Source organism: Bos grunniens, chromosome 6, assembly GCF_055505025.1.
Source record: "Bos grunniens cultivar Pamir isolate PY7600 chromosome 6, Bosgru_T2T1.0, whole genome shotgun sequence".
Classification (NCBI taxonomy): Eukaryota; Metazoa; Chordata; class Mammalia; order Artiodactyla; family Bovidae; genus Bos; species Bos grunniens.
This window is the reverse complement of record NC_141170.1, coordinates 88,847,406-88,866,431: the sequence shown is the minus strand read 5'-3', so window position 1 is coordinate 88,866,431 and position 19,026 is coordinate 88,847,406. Positions and strand designations below refer to the sequence as shown.

The 19,026-nt window shown below is 38.8% G+C and overlaps 1 protein-coding gene across 48 annotated transcripts in view; it reads right to left on the bottom strand.

The window, feature by feature from the left end:
• BMPR1B (bone morphogenetic protein receptor type 1B) overlaps positions 1-19,026 on the bottom strand; it is a 522,369-nt gene that overhangs the window by 203,051 nt on the left and 300,292 nt on the right. The window contains exon 3 of one of the 48 annotated variants that reach the window (XM_086406602.1): positions 14,861-15,079. The exons of 45 other annotated variants lie outside the window; for them this stretch is intronic. The gene's annotated coding sequence lies outside the window, so the exon portion shown is untranslated. Of the gene's footprint in view, positions 1-14,860; positions 15,080-19,026 lie in introns of those variants that run through there. 2 more of the 48 variants (XM_086406603.1, XM_086406608.1) reach the window with 2 other exon arrangements.

Sequence of the window (19,026 nt, the reverse complement as noted above, 5' to 3'; positions counted from 1 at the left end):
ACCACAGTTCAAAAGCATCAATTCTTTGGTGCTCAGCTTTCTTTATGGCCCAACTCTTGTATAAGTAAATACAATCTCATTTGAATTACAGTCTCACTAAATAATATGCTAAGTATATCTCCCTCTATTTCTTCTAACTTGGACAACTAAATAGGGGCTTAATTTTCAAAAGATCAATCAACAATAGTAAATGATAAGATACACATGGAAATGTGAGGTCTGTGCAATCAAGCAGATAAAGCTAACAGAGATAATTGATCAATAGAAGAAACTTTACAGTGTTCCAATAAAATGTATATATTAATATATTTATCACAAAGTAAGTAACATACATTTGGAAAGAACATGCCTTAATATCTTGAAACAATATTGTTTAAGGTAAGCAAAATGGGTATCTGGCCAATCTACCTGCTAAAACACATTCTGGCATGGAAAGTCTGTACTGGGAAAACTCTGTATGTTAGGTTCTAGCTTATGTGCTCTGTGGACAATGAATGTAACAAGTGTATTAAGCAAAGGAGTAGCTGGGGAGTACTTCTTAGATGAGTTGAAAGTTGGCATGGTCTTGAGAGAAATTCAGCACTAGGGCATATTGCAGAAAAGGGTTGGCAGGAAAGAGGGAGAAAGAAGGATTCTTCAGACAGCTATACTGTATGAGCAAAAGGAACAGAAATTGGGCAGAAATTTAAAAAAGGGAAAATGAGAGAATATGTATATCTAAATGAAGACCAAAGGCCAGTAAAAAACATGCACTTTTAAATACACTTACACAGCTAGAAAGATACACCAAGAACTTTAGTTCAAATTTCTCATTTCAAAGACAAGAAAACCAAGTCCCAGAGTAGTTAAACAATTTGCCCAGACACACGGGGACAGCCAGAACTTGATGAAAAACACTGCTCACCTGCTATTTTAGACAATGTTATTTCCACTCTACCACTGGTTTCCCAACCATCATTCCTGAGGTGAGGCCAAGGGATTCTGGGAAGTTCCCTCAGGAGCCCAGTGAGGAGCAGGGGGAGGGTAATCACACATGGTACTTCTGCTTTTCTCTCTTTTATATGTTGAGATTCTGTTAAGATTTATTTGAAGAAAAGAATCTCTCTTTTTTCTTTAAGTACTCTTCAAGGCTTCATTAGCGATGAACATTGTTGAGTTCTGTGCTACGTGACACAGACACAAACACAAAAGGAAAAACAGTCTTTTGCCCTCAAATTAAATTTGAATACTATTATTATTCTAGTGTTCTAGTATTAAACTAGAATACTTACTCAACAACCAGAATTGAGAGCATGTTGTATGCCAGGTACTTAGCTCTACACTGGGAAATGAAATGATGAGCACAAAGCTGCCGACCTGGCTGGGGGTGGGATAAGTGCTGAATGAGAAGGACATTAATCCAATAGCAATACAAAGAAATATAACACACAACTATGATAACGGGCATGATGGAAAGTGGCAAGAACCAAGGGGAACATGTGATCAGGAAACTTTAAGGAGTCACTGTGTAGTAGAAGTGAAATGACTGTTTGAACCAGCAACTCTGACAATTATAAGTGCTCAATAATAAGTATGCACAAGGCTCTATTAACATAGAGGAGGCCGTGATGAGCTCAGCTGGAGGGGGCAGGGACACCTCTGATGAAGGTGTCATTCATGCTTCATCTAGGAAGACTTAATAAGGACATGTTATTATTGTAGAAAAGGGCTGGCAGGAAAGAGGGAAAAAGAAGGATTCTTCAGACAGCTATACTGTACGAGCAAAAGGAACAGAAATTGGGCAGAAATTTTAAAAAGGGCAAGCTCTCAAGGAAAGAGTATAAGGTCGTCTCAAAGGAAAACTAGAATTACAAAAAATATGCAAGGGCCAAACCAGGTAAAGCCTCATATTCTACACTACAAACTGAGATTTAATCTGCACATGCTGCCATGCAGGGGATGTGGGGTCACTGAAGGCTGTAATCAGGAGTGTGACATATTCAAAACTGCATTCCAGAAAACTCCCCAGAAAGCACTGAGAAAGATAAAAGACCAGAACAGGGAAGACTAGTGGCTACGAGACCAATTGGAAGCTGCTACTATTTTACAAAGGATCACTAGAACTGTGGATTCACTTTATGTTTCCTAGCACAGGTTGGTATTTTAAAAGTTTGTTAAATGATTAATAAATGAATAAAAGAATAATGCTGTCATGCCAGGATAGGCAAAGAATATAAGGAATCATAAAAGAGAAGCAAAAATTTTATGACCTGATGCTGTAGAAAAGAGGAAGTCACTGAAAGTTTTCCATCAGAGGAGTGACATAATGGAAATATGTCTAGGAAAGCTTACCATGTTAAGGCATATCAGAATGAATAAATGATAGAATTACAAATGATTTAAGAACACTTGCAACAAGACAGCTAAAGTAATTCAAACATGAGCTAAAAATGTTCAGCCTGGTAATGGACCTGTATAAATACAGGAAAAAAATGAATGAAAGAGACATTTGCAAAGGAAAAAAAAAAATGAGGTCAATCAAGAGATAAGATTGGTTAATTTTTTTTCTATAAAGGGGCACATCATAAAAGTTTTAGGCCTTCGGGGCCACATGGTCTCTAACACAGCTACTTAACTCTGCCACATTAACAGGAGAGCAGCCACGGCCAGCCACAATGTGTAAGCAAGTGGGCATGGCCGTGCTCCAATAAAACTTTATTTACAAAACTGGCAGTGGACTAGATTTGACCAGCAGAACATAGCTCACTTGGCTCTAGGAGTCAAAGAGCACTGAAAAATTGATGCTCCAGAACTGTGGTTCTGGAGAAGACTCTTGAGACTCCCTTGGACTGCAAGGAGATCAAACCAGTCCATCCTAAAGGAAATCAAATCTGAATACTCACAGGAAGGACTGAGGCGGAAGCTGAAGCTCCAATACTTTGGCCACCTGATAAGAAGAGCCGACTCAATGGAAAAGATCCTGATCCTGGGAAAAACTGAGAGCAGCAGAAGGGGGCAACAGAAGATGAGATGGTTAGATAGCATCACTGACTCAGTGGACAGGAGTTTGAACAAACTCCAGGAGACAGTGAAGGACAGGGAAGCCTGGCATGCTGCAGTCCATGGACTCACAAAGAGTGGGCCACAACTTAGAGACTGAACAACAACAACAAGTAAACAGAGCTGGGGAGGGTATCAGAGTCACAATTACATTCACCATGAGTGACAGGAAGCCTAACACAGCAGTGGCTTAAACAAAAGTTTGTTTCTCTATCAGAAGCAAATCCCTAGGCAACAGAGAGGTTTGGTATGGCAATTCCACAATCCTAAAAAGCCCAGTCTCTTCCAATACCAATTTCACACCATCCTCCACGTACAACTCTTAGTTCTTGGTTCAAGACATCTGCTTGAAGTTCAACCACCAAATTAGCAATCTAAGGGAAGAAGAGTAGAAAAGGGCACAACCTACACTTTGAGAGCCATTCTTTAAGTCACAAAGCCTTTCTACTTGCTAGCTGTCCACTGTTCAAAACAAAACAGAAAGACTACACTTGTTTCAAAGCAAACAGCTAAGGTCTTAAGCCTTTATTACTCATTCTCCCTAAACCAGAAAATATTTTTTGTTCACCTCTTGATTGTTGGCCTGTATAAAATTTCTTATTGGCTGAAGGTTACTCAATAAACTCTTTTCCTTCTGTCTGAAGTAATAAAACTATACAACACTATAAACATTTTCCATGTTTAACTCCAAGATATTTGGTTTTCTGGATAGAAACAGTAGTGCTTTTGTTTTTAAATTAAAGCAGCCCCTTAGACCTAATTTGCCTCAGAATGCCCGAAAGTTCTCTCTTCTTATGCTCTAACATTACTATCACTTATTCCTAAACCACGTGGATATATAAGAGACTTGACGTTACTGACTCAAGCTGCCTCTGAAAATGGTTCACTGACATGAGTGACAGGAAAAATAACAATGTCCATAATGATCTCTTAAAGGGTCTAGTATACAGGAGATTTATACTATGAAATTATGCTTAGATAAGCACGAGTCTCAACGTGCTTGTTTCTCAGTCATGTCTGATTCTTTGAGACCCCATGGACTATAGCCCGCCAGGCTCCTCTGTCCAAGGGGATTCTCCAGGCAAGAACACTGGAGTGGGTTGCCATGCCCTCCTCCAAGGGATCTTTCCAACCCAGGGATTGAACCCAGGTCTCCTGCACTGCAGGCGGATTCTTTACTAACTGGAAGCCCAAGAATACTGGAGTGGGTAGCTTATCCCTTCACCAGGGGATTTTGCTGACCCAGGAATCGAACCAGAGTCTCCTGCATTGCAGGCAGATTCTTTACCAGCTGAGTTCCCAGGGAAGCCCAAAAGTCTTAATACTACAGCCCTAATGAGGAGATAATTCCCTCAGAACTGGTAACGTGGAAATATTATTTCCTACTATTGAAATATAATTTCATTTTCCTTAAAAGATGACTTACAACTAAAACTGTCCTCATTAAACAAAAAGATCTGCAAAGTTCCTGGTCCTTCATATTAGCTGCGGCTGCTGCTAAGTCGCTTCAGTCATGTCCGACTCTGTGTGACCCCACAGACAGCAGCCCGCCAGGCTCCTCCATCCCTGGGATTCTCCAGGCAAGAACACTGGAGTGGGTTGCCATTTCCTTCTCCAATGCATGAAAGTGAAAAGTAAAAGTGAAGTCGATCAGTCGTGTCCGACTCTTCGCGACCCTATGGACTGCAGCCTACCAGGCTCCTCCGCCCATGAGATTTTCCAGGCAAGACTACTGGAGTGGGGTGCCATTGCCTTCATATTAGCAAAAAGAGATAAAAATTTAGCATCCCAGACAATTTCTATAAGTTAAGAGGTCCTTCAGATCAGATCAGTCGCTCAGTCGCGTCCGACTCTTTGCGACCCCGTGAATCGCAGCACGCCAGGCCTCCCTGTCCATCACCAACTCCCGGAGTTCACTCAGACTCACATCCATCGAGTCAGTGATGCCATCCAGCCATCTCATCCTCTGTCATCCCCTTCTCCTCTTGCCCCCAATCCCCCCCAGCATCAGAGTCTTTTCCAATGAGTCAACTCTTTGCATGAGGTGGCCAAAGTACTGGAGTTTCAGCTTTAGCATCATTCCTTCCAAAGAAATCCCAGGGCTGATCTCCTTCAGAATGGACTGGTTGGATCTCCTTGCAGTCCAAGGGACTCTCAAGAGTCTTCTCCAACACCACACTTCAAAAGCATCAATTCTTTGGCGCTCAGCCTTCTTCACAGTCCAACTCTCACATCCATACATGACCACAGGAAAAACCATAGCCTTGACTAGATGGACCTTTGTTGGCAAAGTAATGTCTCTGCTTTTGAATATGCTATCTAGGTTGGTCATAACTTTCCTTCCAAGGAGTAAGCGTCTTTTAATTTCATGGCTGCAGTCACCATCTGCAGTGATTTTGGAGCCCAGAAAAATAAAGTCTGACACTGTTTCCACTGTTTCCCCATCTATTTCCCATGAAGTGATGGGACCGGATGCCATGATCTTCGTTTTCTGAATGTTGAGCTTTAAGCCAACTTTTTCACTCTCCTCTTCCACTTTCATCAAGAGGCTTTTGAGTTCCTCTTCACTTTCTGCCATAAGGGTGGTGTCATCTGCATATCGTGCAGATCATGCAATAATTCAAGATGTGTCACTACTAACTCTTAATTTAAACAATAAGTCAAGAGCTATTAAACTTCTATTCTGACACTGAAAACACGCAGACAATTCAATTAACATATGAATCTCTGAAAACTAATTTTTAGATCATCACACTGACCTCTTTATTTTTCACTTTTAAGGGGATTTCAAAAATAATAACGAATGCACAAAACTTTCCATGTTGTAACTAAAGTTATATTCTCTACCCTAGATTTGATTTCAGATATATCTCAATTCACATAATATTTTTATTACCTGACATTTTAATCAAAGATCAAAAACTCCACGAGACAAAGCATTTCCAAAGCTCTGTGAAGTAAATTAACTTTATGAAATGGAACCCAAGTGAGCATTTTGTAATGAAATTTTATATTACATTTCAAGAAAGAATGCTGTCCTTATAAAGACAGCACATGTGGCTGAAACAATATTGGTAAAAATATTTAAAAGAAAGGTGAGAAGAGACATTTTAATAATCCAAAGGAATATTCAACTTTCAAGATAAACCATAAAATGCTTACAAACTCTCTCAGGGATTATCCACAAGTCCAATATGACTTGTCTAGAAAGGATCCTTAAACCTTACATTTTCTCACAGAGATGGAGGAGAGCAGAGGAACTGAACACATTACTTCAGGGTACTCACGTGTCTTAGTGAATGAAATGGGAACTCACTCCAGTATTCTCACCTTGGAAATCTCATGGACAGAGGAGCCTGGCAGGCTACAGTCCATGGGGTCACAAAGAGTCGGACATGACTGAGCAACTGAGCATACACACACACACCACATGTCTTATGAAACTGCTGACTACCTACCATTACCATGCATTGCTAACAAGGCCACTGCAAATGCTTTCGAATGTATTTAAAGACATGAGCAATATGTAAAATATATGCTCATCTCGTGTATTAAAAATATACAGAAATTTGTATAGTATATTAAAAAAAAAACAACTTTCTGACCCTCTGAAAATTCTTTTTATGTCATACTACAGTTTAATAGTCTTTAACATGAGTTTACAAACCCAGCCTGGTTTTCGAGCAACTGTAAAAGCTGGTCTCTTCTTTTCTTATAGACACTTAACCTCTCATGACTTCCCAATGTGATGCTCTTTCCCTGCCAAATTGACTTTCTCACATTTTTTCCAACCGTACCGTGTTCATTCCAAATTTAGCATTTTAAACCTCATTTATAACCACTGATCTTTTGCTTAAACTTGCACTACCATCCTCACCACCAGAAAAACTCCAAGGTTCTCAGGAGACCTATGCTGACCATGCTAACCTGGGACAAGGACTCTCATTTCACTACACTCCCACTCTTACTCTGACACCAGACACCACCTGAGAATCCTCACAGAAGCAGTAATCATTTCTGAATAATAACAAATCCGTGGGGTTGCTGTTATGGTCTGAATTGCAGTCCCCCCAGGTTCACAGTGGAGAAGGCAATGGCACCCCACTCCAGCACTCTTGCCTGGAAAATCCCATGGATGGAGGAGCATGGTGGGCTGCAGTCCATGGGGTCGTGATGAGTCAGACACGACTGAGCGACTTCACTTTCACTTTTCACTTTCATGCATTGGAGAAGGCAATGGCAACCCAGTCCAGTGTTCTTGCCTGGAGAATCCCAGGGATGGGGGAGCATCGTGAGCTGCCATCTATGGGGTTGCACAGAGTCGGACACGACTGAAACGACTTAGCAGCAGCAGCAGGTTCACAGGCTGTAGCCCCCAAATACCTGAGAATATGACTATATTTGGAGATAGGGCCGCTAAAGAGGTAATTAAATTACAAATAGGTTATTAAGATTGCTGACAGTTGCTAGGCTGTTGTCCTTAAGAGGAGGAGAGATTAGGACATGGAGAGGACACCACAAATGTGTTCACACAAGGGGATGACTATGGGAAGAGGTAGCAAGAAGGCAGCCATCCACAAGCCCAAGAGAAAGGCCTCTGATGCCTGCACCCTGACCTTGAACTTGAAGCCTCCAAAACTGAGTAAATCAACTTCTGTTGTTAAGTCACCCAGTCTGTGGTACATGGTTACAGCCACCCTAGCAAACTAACATCCCAGTCATATGTCTGAACAAGGTGTAAAGTGTCCTTAGATTAATAATTTAATCCTCAACACAGCTCGATGTGTTAAGTATGGTTCTCCTTCGAGAAAAATGAAAGAAAAAAGCAATTTGCTCAAGGTTTCAAAGTAGACCCCAGGACAAAGCAGAGTATAGGTCTACTTTCCTCTGAAGCTCATGGTATTATACACCATGTTTCACTGATCATGTGTGAATGATCCAAAGATAATGTTATTACCACTTGTACTGCTTTTTCAGTAGAATGCTAATGGGTGATGAATTGACAGACTGAGAAGTAGAAAGTTTCGTTTATTCCTTTTTTCTTTTCTTTCATAAGCATTTTAAGAACATATGGGATAATCAGGTTCCATAATCAATAATGGTGTATTTAAAAGTGGTCAAAAACTGGAATTTGGCACACATATGTTTATCTTGGTTCCATTCATATTGTGCATAATTCATATCAAATATGAGTGATAACCTACAGTAGCCAGGGCCCAGTAAAAGTTACCACATTTCACTGATACAACTGCCTGCTTTTTTCATTGTGACATCCTGGAAAAAGGTACAACTTAAATCAGTAACACTTTACCACCACTATAAGCATGTTTTCACACTATTATATCTCTGAAATCAGATTGTATCTTATATCTTAGAGTTGATTAAATACTTTAATTCACTAACTGAAGTTATGTGTAACTGCCTAGACTTGAGTAAAAAAATGAATGATTATAGTATCATGTATGAAGCATCCTTGTGATGAACTAAAGTAATATAGAAAAGGTAGGTCAAAGGAAAATGTTTTCCATCTACATTTGCAGTGAAGGCAACAGGGCAGTGGTGCGGGGGCGGGACAAGAAAAATAGAAAGACAAATGTTTATTCAAACATCCTAAAGCCTCGTGGGGGTGGGGTAGGCGGGGGGTGGGGGGTGGAGAGGGAAGAGCCGCAAAGAATTCCTACATACATTCCCACCCACATACTGCAAAAAGGAAAAAACCACACAACAGAGGCAGACTGCATGGTCACAGTCTGTCCATAAAGTGGAAACCAGTCTCACACTTTATAATCACACCTTCTATGCTGCCATAGACGCCGGCCTCCGGTGTGAGGCATCGAGTTTCACAGCTATGCTCAAACACAGGGCTGTTAACACTAATGCACAGCAAGATCTGTGGATGAGAATAAAGTAAGATAGGTAAACACCCACATGAAATATGGCCCCAATTAGTTGGGGACTCAACAGCAAACACTTGTCCTACAGATTATTCCTCTGTTACTTTGGCAAATGAATAAACCAGTAACGACTGGATGCTGTGCGCATCAACACAGCAGCCCACACTTGGAGACTTTTTTTTTTAAATCACATTCAAGTTTGTTCATCTTCAGCAACCTCCTAAATGGTTTCTATTTCTATTAGAAACTAAACAATTTTCTTTGACATCACAAGGAATATAGCCTGTGTCTCATTAGAAAAAGATGCAGTTACAAATTGAAACCAAGACAGACTCTTTGATAAATAAAAAAATGACAGATTAATTTCAATTTTTTCCTTTAAATAACACAATAAAAATCAAAGCCTATTTCCCCCAAAAGCCTGCCCAGAAAACTACTGATGGGATTTGCCAATAATCCACAATTGATGTTATAAAGTCAGACAGGAGTACACCAAGTCCATCAACGTTGTTATAAAGCAAATTCTCGTCTGTTACTGGCACCCAAGTATCTCGAAATTCAATCCAGAACTCCGCCACCATAAATATTTTGCAAACTCAATACTGTTTCATCATGCTAGAGATGAGCTTTACCAGTTGTTTTCAATCAGACAAATAAGAAACCATTAAAATCTGATGTGCTGACCTAAACTATAAAAGAAGCTATAAAATTATAAAATAAGCTACCCCACATTCCAAACCAGGAAAGCCTTTTATCTTTTTGTGTTGTTGTTGGTAATTATATTATGTCTTTATCAGGAGGGAGCTAACATAAAAACAACTTTCATTTAAAAAGAAATAAATAAAAAGAAAGATTACATGGAGTGATGAAAGAAAACATGATGGAACATAATTTCAAAATGTTGGCATTCAAGGAACTGTAAAGGCTTTCATTTATTGTGAAATAAAGTAAAATTCATAATCATGATCACAACTCAATAAATGTATTGGTCATATCAAGTTCCTTATTTTTACCATGGGAATAGTAGTAGTCCCTGCTTCACAGATTTATTGTAAGAATTAAATGTGTAAATATGTGTAAAACACTAAGAACAATGTCTAGCATAGCAAGCTGCGTTAATGTTTACTCTTTGGATTAATATTAGCACATATTAGCTATTAGTGGCTGAGTTGGTAAACAAATCGGCTGCAATGCAGATGAGGGTTCAATCCCTGGGTCAGGAAAATCCCTGGAGAAGGAAACAGAAACCCACTTTAGTATTCCTGCCCAGGAAATCCACGGACAGAGGAGCATGGCAGGCTGTAGTCTATGGGGTTCCAAGAGTCAGACACAACTTAGTGACTAAACCACCACCTATCAGTATCAACGTAAATATTAACATTATCAGCACCATCTGAAGGTCTAGTTCAGCTCAATCAATTCACACAAACTCCATTTCAGCTGCACCCCACAAGGAAACCTCTTCTCACTAACCCAGCTCTTACAGACACAGCTTTCTTCTCAACTCCTACTGCTTTCTGTTAGTCTGAACATACACCAGAGAATTTAATAACATTGCAATTGTTCACTGTCAAGCATGCAAAATTAAATCATCAAATGGATTATAAAAGCCTTTAAAATGAGGAGACCATGAGTATATCATTTTTGCTGTCTTTTCTGGTTCTCAAGCCTCAGACTCTTAGGAGAGCAGAGAGCTCCCTACAGAGCAGAGAGCAACACTGGATCCTTTTCCACCAACACCATTTCAAGTGAGGCAGAAGCTGATAAAACCTGCTGCTGCTACTGCTAAGTCGCTTCAGTCGTGTCCGACTCTGTGCGACCCCATAGATGGCAGCCCACCAGGCTCCCCCGTCCCTGGGATTCTCCAGGCAAGAACACTGGAGTGGGTTGCCATTTCCTTCTCCAATGCATGAAAGTGAAAAGTGAAAGTGAAGTCGCTCAGTTGTGTCTGACTCTTAGAGACCCCATGAACTGTAGCTCACCAGGCTCCTCTGTCCATGGGATTTTCCAGGCAAGAGTACTGGAGTGGGGTGCCATTGCCTTCTCCGGATAAAACCTGAGAACACTTTAAAGATACAGATGAGGGTCCTGGCCTTATAGAAAGAGAAACACACATGCTATAATACAGCATAAGTTCAAAGTTAAATCACATGCCTACTGTAATTGCTACTGTGTATAATTCTAAAGAAGATAATCAGAGCATAAGGGTTAGAAAAGACCTAATGGAGAAGGACCATAAATGTGAAAAGTAAGCCTTATATAAGGAGCTAACAGATAAAGAGCATCAACATGACAGTAAATAATTTTCACATAATTAGAAAAACAGTTAAAACATACTAGGAGTTTAGTACATGCCAGGAACTATCTGTATATGCCAGGAACTATTCTAAGTGCTTTTTTTTTTAATATTAATACATTATATTTTCAAAATATCCCTGTGAGAGAGTCACTGCTGTTTCCATCTTAAATGAGAAGTGAGGCACAGAAAAGGTTAAATGATTTTCCCAAGATCATAAGGGTAATAAGTGGAATGGCTTAGTTATGATCCCAGGAATTGGGGCTCTGAAATCCAGACTCTTTATCATCATGTAATACTACTCTCTTTATGAGCTCATATAATTCTCATAACAACCCTTCAAAGGATGTGGGGCATTCCAAATATTGTAATCTATATGAACAGAGTCCCTCAAGCTGTGCCGTCTGAGTGTACCATCTGAGCAGCCACGTGTGGCAGCCATAATGATCTGCATTGTATAGGTATAAAGTTTAATAATTTAGCCCAAGTTGCACAATTAAACAATCAAAATCTGAAATATAGTCAGTCTCACTCTTTTCACTCAGACATGGAATCAGCAATGAAAAGACAGTGTAATAACAAGCAAAATTTATTCTCGACCCAAAGAGTAAACCACTTTGGTTTGATCAAGAGTAAAGACAAAGGATAAAGATACTTAGTTCATTTGCCATCTGATCTCTATGCTCTGAATGGGAGAGAAAAGCCACTGAATGTTCCTGAAAAGCACAGTGTATACATCACTGTTCCAAAGAGCTGAGCCTCCCAATATTATATTACAAGGATGAACTGTGTAACTGTACCAGCAGTATATTACAAGACAATCTCTTCTCCAAAGGAACAAAAATAAAAAATAAAAAAGCAACAAAGAACTGAAGGCTCAGTCAACATCAAGAAGATGGCAGCAGTGGATAGGATCTAAACCAAAGGCAGAAAGAAGAGCTTAAAATAGAGCTGTCATGGGATTGAATTCATTAATGGACATAAAAGTATCCGGGAAATAGAAAAATTCTTAACAACTACAGGATGTTAGAGCCCATTATAATGGAGAAGCAAGGAATATTGAATAAAGGGTGGGATAAGAACTCAGTAAAGTTTTCAAAATCAGCTGGAGTCTATGTTATACAATGTTGTTTCATTTTGCATTTGTAATATTCTAAATTCTCAGAATAGCTTTAAGGAAAATGTAAGAACAATGAATTACAAAATAGAATACAATTAACTGTATTTATTATACTTAAATTTGTACTATTTAAAACCCTTTCAAATGACTACGAAAAAAAGGACTCAAGTAAGAATATAAAACATTAGGGCTTCCCTAGTGGCTCAATGGTAAAGAATCCGCCTGCCAATGCAGGAGACACAAGTTTGATTCCTGATCCAGAAGAGTCCCACATGCTGCGGAGCAACTGAGCCTGAAAGCTGCAGCTACTGAGCCCACACACAATGGCTGAAGCCTGTGTGCCCTTGAGCCCATGCTGCACGACAAGAGAAACCGTGGCAATGAGAAGCCTGCGCACCACAGCTAGAGAGTAGCCCCCGTTCTCTATAGAGAAAAGCCCATGCAGCAATAAAGACCCAGCACAGCCAAAAATTAAGCAAATTCCTTTAAAAAATATAAAACGTTACATAAGCAATCAAGATGTCTTTCACTAGTAGGTAGATGGATACACTGTAGTATATGCAAACAAGGTATTAATTCAGTGCTAAAAAGAAATGAGTTCTCAAGTCTTAAGAAAGTATGGAGGGAACTTACATGCATATTGTTAAATGAAAGAAGCCAATCTGAAAAGGTTACATACTGTATGATTCCAACTATATGATATCCTATAAGAAGCAAAACTACACAATCGGTAAAAAGATTAGTGGTTGCCAGGGAGAGGTATGAACAGGCAGAGTACACAGGATTTTTATAGCAGTAAAAATAGTGCAGTGATGGTACATTTGTCCATACCCACAGAATGGGATACATCTGTCCGTACTCATAGAATACCCATAGAATGTCCATACCCAGCACCAAGACTAAACTGCTACATAAGGTATAGACTTTGGGACAGAGGAGCTCAGTGGGCTGCAGTCCATGGGGTCGCTAGAGTCGGACATGACTGAGCGACTTCACTTTCACTTTTCACTTTCATGCATCGGAGAAGGAAATGGCAACCCACTCCAGTATTCTTGCCTGGAGAATCCCCAGGGACAGGGGAGCCTGGTAGGCTGCTGTCTATGGGGTCGCACAGAGTCGGACACAACTAAAGTGACTTAGCAGCAGCAGCAGCAATTATACTATGTCAATGTAGGTTCACCAATTGTAACAATGTACCATTTTGGAGGGGGATGTTGATAATGAGGAAATGTTATGCTTGTAGGGGCAGGGAGGCTATGGGAAATCTCTATACCGTCCCCTCAATTTTCCCGTGACTCTAAAACTGCTCTTGAAAATAGGCTTAATATAAATAAAAACATACAAGAGCTTTTTGGCTTTATGATCTGCACATATGATGTATTTATTCATGCTTCTATTTGGATGCTGGAAAACTATTTGAGAAAAATAACATTTATTAAGACTTAATATTAAGTCTGATACTTGTTTTCATAAGTCATTTTATCCTCAGCCACTCTATCACATAGGAATTAACACATCCATTTTGCAGCCGAGAAAACTGAGTCCTGGTTAAGAAATTCATGTAAGGAACTTATGAAGGTGAAGATCTAGCTATCTCTAAGCCTCTTAGAGACATATGATTGCAAATTCAAAACTCCTTTTTGCCCCACTAAACCATCAAGTCAAACCTCTAAGCATCACTTAGTTCAATAACAATTTCATAAATCTGAGTAGGACTTTTGTGATCTCTGGCTCTTATAACAGAAAATGAGTGGAAAGCCTACATCAGGTACTCGCTTCTATCAACTACTAGTGAAAGCTGAACTAGCTTCAGAAGCCTCTGAATTACTGTAAAAATACATTCCATAAAGGGAATCCCAATATTTCAATGGCAACAAGGAAAGAAATGTAATGGCAAATACTCAAGTCAAAGTCTAAATGAGACTGGTTTATCCCCCAACAATAAGGTTTCTGGAAAAGAAATGCAACCATTTCCAAATGCTCAACAGGAATTGGAGATTGGACAAAAATAAATAACCCGTAAAAGTGACATTAAGCAGTCGGTGGTACGTTCTTCTGTACTTGATAATGAAACCAAGTATTTTTCTTTTAAGATGTTGATATAATTGTGATTTTTTTAAAAAATTACAGTTGCCTTTAAGTACCAATATGTGAGGAAAACATAAATGAGAGGCAGAGGTAATTAACATAGTTCTTGTCTAATAATTAAAGGGTCTTTCTTCACCAGATTCAAAATTACCCCTTTCCATTATTCCACATATAGGCAGCAGCTCAGTAAGACCAAATTATTTTCTGAGGGAGTAACATAATTTGTATCTGGCACACAATTAACATTCCTGAGTGAAAGAATGAATGAATTGTCATTTGGAGACAAATTAGAAATATAAATCCATCCTTGAAAAGAAAGGCGGTCTCTTTACCGACTTCACCTTTTATTCTTTTCAAAATACAATTTACTAACGAATACATTTACCTTAAGTTACACATTTCACAAAATAAAGACATATTTACCTGTTTGATGGCACACCTTTTGCCTACCTTCATTCACTGTTGTCAGAGACACTAATAAACTGCTTTAAAACTTGCACAGCCTCCCAACCAGCTGCACAGCAACGCCCACACTCCTTAGCAAGGCACACTTCACCACCTCCCATCCAGTCACATCTCCCTATCTCTGCACAAGCCCAGGCAAAGACTGTGATTAGCAAATCTAGGCTGAATCCGAGACACCTGGGAAGAGAAAGGGCGAGAAGGAAAGAGAAAGGAAAAAATAAAACAATCCAGGAAATTCTGTTGTGCACCCTGGATTGGGGAATTATAATCTCCAATTTACAAAGGATGTAATTTAAACTCAGAGAGTAAGAGAAATAGCTAACATTACAGTCAGCTAAGAAGGACCCCAGATTATATGGACCTTAGAATTCTTCAAGGGCCTGGGCTCAAGCACGGGAAATATAAAGCTTCACCTCTTCTTCGTGCTCCTTGTTGGTTTTTGTTTTTGTTTCCTTTTCCTTTATTTTTAACTTCTATCTGAATGAGAAGGATTAGATACCTTAAAAAGTGCTGATTTCAGGCAGAAATACTGGTTTTGAGCTTAAATACATTGTTTGTCTTGGAAACTTGAGCACTTCGGCAAGACACAGGGATCCTGAGCGTCCTCTCCTTCTTTCATGTTGCTCATTTCACGTTTCCTTATGTTTCTCAACACGCCTGTTCTTCTAGAATCTTTCAGAGTGATTCTGGTGGTGGTGCTGTGGGAACTACCACCTGGTAATGACCAAGTCACTTTAGAAGGGTCTGAACTGTAAGCACCCAACTACAGTTAAGAGAAGAGCAAGTACCTGGTCTGACAGAAGGAAAAAAAGCTTTGACCAGGAAGAGATTTAAGGAAAGAAGTTTGGAGTCAGAAAGTCCTAGATGAACATCTGATCTCTTCCCAGTCTGGTGTGAGTCACTAGACAGGGTACTTGTTCTGGCATGTAAAATGCCTGTCTCACAGGATTGTGAGAATTAAATAAATTTGCATATGTAAAGGACTTAACACCTAAGAGAAGTCAGTAAGTTGCAGCCAGGGGTTCAGTAGTAGAATCTGAATTTATAAGAACTCAGAGAAGCCTTACAGCACACTTGTGGTTCAGGACTAAATCCACCAACAGCCAGAGGGGCTGCAGGTTGCAGGAGGCTTCATTCCTAGGAACAGAAAGAAACTGCAAGAAGAAATGGTGCTAAAGGAGCCATGACAGGCCATAAAATTCAATCAACTACACCACCCTTGGCTATTTGGCTGGCTGGTCCTATCACACAAAGGCATGTGATCTGACTTCAAAATCCTGCTTAGAACAAGACCATTACTTCAGCTAACACATGTGTACTAAATACCTACTCTACCCCAATCATGGGGAGGTACAAGGAAAGCAAGAATCCAGCCCTCAAGGACTTTACAATCTAATCAAACAAAGATTAATTCACCTGAAAGACAGCCAGCCACCAATTAGCTCAAAAAAGCAAACATCTGTGAAGAATTGTGACTGTTCTTTAAAAATGGACTTATTCCATACCAATACTCCTAATCAAGTTATACCAGCAAATATTTCACTTTATTCAGGTTGTTAAAGCTACCTTCACTTCTAGATAAGCACATAAGTACTGTTAAGCCCATCAAGTAAAATTTGCCTAAATAAAAAATATTTGTTATAGGGGTTCAAGAAAGGTTATATTTAAAATTTCTTCCCAGATTTATTCAACATATCTATCATTAAATTTCTCATTTTTGAGTGACAGTAATCAACCTAATCACAATAATACACTGATTATGATGCCATATTTTTTCTACTAAAGTCAGGATTGTTCTCTGAATTTGCACTTTTGCATACTATTATATAAACTATGAGTTATAATCTCAAATGACAGCATTTGAAAAGAAACAGCATTATTTAAGGTTGGCTTTTTTGCTTGACTAAAAACTTTAGTAATTGAAGTTAAAAACTAAATTCATAATTCAAAATTTTAGGCTATTGTTAAATATATGTAGTATAAATTCAATTCTTGTCACTGAAAATTCAATTATATGAAGCTTATTTCAAATTTGCCCCAGTCCCTTCTGTAAGAAGCCATATTATAAAGCTTTCTGCAGATCAATTTGTCCTCTAAGTATTAGATGTCTCATTCATAAAAATGAACCCTCACATCAACCTAAATGATATCTGAACTAAATGGCAAAATTGATAAAATTTAGAATTACAATTCCCTGACAAATTCAAGATTTGACATTTTTACAAGCCACAATTTTTCTTTTTCACTAGCAATCTGAAAAATATTTTATATTCTTTCATTGATAACAAAGAAGCTGTCAACTCCCACTCAAAAAAAAATTAGTGATGACAATGACAGTCTAAAAAATAGGAGTTTGTTGCTGAAAGGGTCATAAGAGGTAACTCTAATATACGCATCAATATTCCATGGCAGCACTCACTTCTTTTAGCAAGGATTGTACATGATTAGTTGTGAAATCACTGTTCTTTTAAGAGCATAAATTTATAATGAGACAGGGAATTATAAAGGATATTCTTCTAAAAATTTTCCCATCTCAAGAATTTTGATCTCTCTTGTTTAAAACACTCTGCAGAATTTTACAAATCCCAGGAAACGACATTATTCCAAGTTATTTATTTCTTTTTACTATAAAAATAGACACATGGAAGTTATATAATTTGTCACTGCAAACTGCAGTCATAAATTATTATTCAAAGAGAAAAAGGTTAATAAGGCAGAATATGTAAGGAATTTTTCAGGTAAGCCTATAACAGTTAAATTTCTCTATTAAAATGATTTATTTTTGCTTTATTATTATTCAGATTAAAAACAGATATTATTTTGCTACACATATATAACCCATAGATGTTTAATCAAGATATTTTTTCACATCACACTAGATTCTTACCTTTATAAGTAAAAGGAAGCACTATTTTTTGATAGTCAAGGAAAATATTACTTGATTTTCTGCTTAAAGGCTGGAAATAGAATGTTCAAATGCTGAAAAATCTGGTATTTTCGAAATAAAATTCAACTGAAGAGACTCTAGATCTACTGACACAAACTGCAAATCAATTTCTCATTAATTCCATGGACTTATACAGAACAAGAGGTAAAGAAAAACCTCTTTGCCAATGTGCTAAATGGCGGTCACTCCTGTTTTCCCCAGTTGTATTATGAAATGTTCCAAACAGGGGCCCATGTCATTACTAGATCTGTTAACAGTTTCACAGCTCAGAGTCTGGCTTCATTTGTTAAGCATCAAGCTACCCTATCACTTGTATAGAGCTGAAAAGGTTGTTATGGTTCATAATGTAAAACTCACAAAAGTGCACAGCTGCTGTTCATATTAAGGAAGTCTGTTATAATAATGATGTCACGGAAAAAGGCTGGAATCTATTTCATGTACCAGACAGTCATTCAATTTCTCCAGTCAATACAGGTATACCAGTTGCACCATAAACACCGTGGTAGCATTACAATAAGTCAGAAAGTTCAATATACACATACAAAAAAATCACCGAGGGCAGGTAATTAGGACCTATTTATAGTTATGCCTTCAGAAGCTTCACTTACCACTGGGACTACCCAAAAAATACACATGTCACCATCTAACTGCCTGACACCCTATTGTGAATCACAGTACTTTGTAAAAATTACAATATAAATCATTAGGCTCTTGATGGACAGTATACAAGGTCATCTAAACAAACAATTTCTCTTTAGCTATGACCTGTATCTACATAGGAAGTGTGATGAATTAAATCCTGGCCTTCAGAGAAATGCAAAGTAACAATGCATTATTAATGTTAAGAGCTAACCTATGAATTTAAACCCTGCTACCATTTGCTTTGGCACAGAATGTCAAGCTTCCGACCATGTCCGAGAGAAGACACCATGTCAAAGTGCACTCTGGTTCCCGTATTTCAGTGTTCCTATACAACAAGACAGGATTTCCCTGGTGGCTCAGATGGTAAAGCGTCTGTCTACAATGCGGGAGATGCGGGTTCGATCCCTGGGTTGGGAAGATCCCCTGGAGAAGGAAATGGCAATCCACTCCAGTACTATTGCCTGGAAAATCCCATGGACAGAGAAGCCTGGTAGGCTACAGTCCATGGGGTCGCAAAGAGTCGGACACCACTGAG